Below are 3,439 nucleotides of genomic sequence, written 5' to 3' on the forward strand. Positions count from 1 at the left end.
ATAATATGCTCATGAAAAAGACATAGGAAGCCTATAATCTTGCAATCCAATTAAAAATTATAATTGGGGGGATAGTAGAACATACATGTGAAAGAAGAATTAAGGAGGAGATTGGGTAGGTTAATCAAATGCAAATTCACTAGTTTGTAAGCTAATTAAATTTTTTTAATTGAGTTTGAACAGAGGAACACTGTGTATGTGTACAAAGCTGCTTCAGGAAGACATAGGCTTCTATGGTAAACGTTTTGGGTCAGGCATGGGATACTTTCATTAAGGAGGCCCTAGATGTCCCCCAGATAACACAGGGTATTGCCACTGTTCTTAGTTGCTCACCATAGCTAGATGGTAAGCCTCTATTGCTGAAGACACCACATAATTTGGTTGCAGGACATAAAGAAATCAGTCTCAAACTGATGAGAAAAATTCCTCCCTGCTGGATTAGTTTTTATAATGCTGGAAAGTACGTTGCAGGTCACTGGGTGGAAGTAGGACACTGATGGTCTCATGCATGATGCAATATCATCCTCTAACATAAGATGTGCCCACTATTGCAATAACAGTCTCACTGTTATGGGGTCAATCAGTCACTTTCTGATTGGATCTGAGGTCTGTACCATGGAAGGGAACTGGTGTGAGGTACTATAAACAGGGTGAAAAGCTCATGGCTAGAGAAGCCATAGGTCCTAGAACAGACCTATTGTTGTTACCTTGCTAAATAATCATGTTGTCAAACTCATTCTTAAAATATTTATGTTTATGCCCATAGAGCTGTGCTGCTTTCAGTCTTCTGACAGTGGACAGTTTTCATAGAGACTCATATCTCAAGGTGTTGAGAATAAGTGACTCTGATTGTTCCTTCCTAAATGAGACATCTATATCAAATCTCCTCCTTAGGCTCAGGCAACATCACAGAAGAGGTGATAGAGTGTAAGAGTAGGAATAAGAAGGAATGCTATGAAGTGCTGTCTTCTGAACATAGCACTGATTCTGTCTTCATGGACTCATAGCAGTTGTGGTTGTCTGTACAAGATCAAGCCAGTCAAAATCCTAGCATGAAGGGAAAAGGGCTCCCAAGGCTCCATCCCTATCTGAGGAGACATGGGCAGTTGATAGAAGCTGAGAGAGAGTATTTTTCTTTAAGAGTGTAGTTATCAGTAGAATGTCCATACTCTGGTGGATAGCTCACACCCATGCGGCACTAACTGTAGTCAGTATGAAAGACATATGAAGTCAGAATGAAGATGTACTGGAGGAGGGACCAGGGAGTTGAATGGAGGAAATGGAAGTGAGTACTATCAAAATACATGCGTATATGCATGTGCAATATGTGTGTGTATATATATATATATATATACACATATATATTATATATATAGTTGTGCATGTTTGTGTATGAAATTCACAGAGAATAAATAAAATACTATAAAACAAACAGCAACAAAGTACCCTATTTATAACAATGAAACAATTTGTTAAAGTAGGTGTGCCCTATTGGTTGAAGGTCGTTTTATATGTCCTGTGCAACATCTTAACCCACTTCTCTGCAGTGAGCACAGTATGTAACATACTTCACTTGTCAATTAGTATGCCTATTTTTGTCGAGAACTGTAAAGTAGTCTGATATCTAACACTGAAGTGTCAGACTCATTTTAAATTGCCTTGTAAGTCAGGGAGTTGATACTGGTCTTACCTCAGTGGTTTTAGCACACTAAAAGTTAAGGAACTTTCTTTCTCTTTACCATGCCCAACCCCACCCAATAAGAGACCTAATAGTCAGTTCCCAGAAATGGAAAATGCTCACAGATCACACGTTTGAAAATGATTCAGCAGATTAGATTTTTAATTAAAATTTTAATACATAGCTTGAGTTTCTTGGAAGAATGTACAATGATTTAGCAAAAGGCCTCTCAGACTCTGCAAGGTTTATGCAAATAATGCACCTGAGAATCGCAAGGATTGAAATAAATGGTTCTTTGGCATGTATTTAGATTTTAGGATTATATGTTTCTGTGAAATGATGAATATAAACCACTCTTAAAAAGTAATCCTTGGAGCTGGAGAGATGGCTTGGCAGTTAAGAGTATTTACAACTCTTCCAGAAGACCCAAGGTCTGTTTCCAGTACCCGCTTCAGGGACAAGGGCCTGTGACTGCAACTCCGGTGGATTTGATGCTGTATTCTGGGCACCATGGGAACTTACACACATGTGGCATACACACACACACACACACACACACACACACACACACACACATACACACAGACCCATAAATAAAAATAAGTCCTGGAAATTTAAAAAAATAAAGCAATCCTTGCTCTTTTGCTAACAAAGCTTTGCAAAGGGAGACAGATGCTGTAATGACTCTGGAGAATAAGAGAAGTACATCATGCTACTCCTGCCAGGACAACAAGTGGGCTGACAGTGGATCTACACTGTCTCTCCTTCTGCTCCTACATATAAAATCTCCCTGGCCTCATTCCCCAGCTCTACAGCAGAAAACCTGCTGCAGTCTCCCTTTTTTTTTTTCCCACTGACCCTCACATAGATCTTTTCCTCCAACCTCACTTCCCCCAACTCATCCTATTATCCCAGCCTCCAACACCAGCAGGCATACTCAGGGATCACACCAGATAATCAGGCCAGGGAATCACACAAGATAAGCAAGCCAGGGAAACAGGCCCACAGAAAATTTCCTACCAGGAAGCACAGAGCCATCATACTCTCCTAAAGTCCAGGGGGGAGCAGAAACCAAGGGGAAAAACATTCACCCAACAAAGTCAAAACTGGATATCATCATCCAGACCTAAAAGTATTTCAATGCCAGACGCCTAGACACCCAAATAAGACAATATTACATAACATCCAGGACAATATGTCTCCACTGGAGCCCAGCAACCTTACCACAGCAAGCATTGAATATTCCAGCATGTATAAAGATAATAGAGGCCATTAAAGAAGAAATGAATAAATTCCTTAAAGAAACCCAGGAAAACACAATGAGTACAGGGAAATGAATAAAACTGTTCAAGGCCTGAAATTGGAAATAGAAGCAATAAAAAAATGAAAACTGAGGGAATTCTGAAAATGAAAAACTTGGAAATTCAAACAGGAAGTATAGAGGCAAGTTTCACCAATAGAATACAAAAAAATGAAAGAAAGGATCTCGGGCACTGAAGATATGATAGAAAAAAATGAGTACATTGGTTAAAGAAAATGTTAAGTCTAAAATATTCCTGGCACAAAATATCCAGAGAATCTGGGATACCATGAAAAGACCAAATCTAAGAATCATAGGAATAGAAGAAGGAAAAGAAAACCAGCTTAAAGGCCTAGAAAATATTTTCAACAAAATCATAGAAGAAATTTTCCTAACCTAAAGAAGGACATGGCTATCCAGGTAGCATACAGAACACCAAATAGATTGGACCAGAAAAGAAA

Source organism: Peromyscus leucopus, chromosome 19, assembly GCF_004664715.2.
Source record: "Peromyscus leucopus breed LL Stock chromosome 19, UCI_PerLeu_2.1, whole genome shotgun sequence".
NCBI lineage: Eukaryota > Metazoa > Chordata > Mammalia > Rodentia > Cricetidae > Peromyscus > Peromyscus leucopus.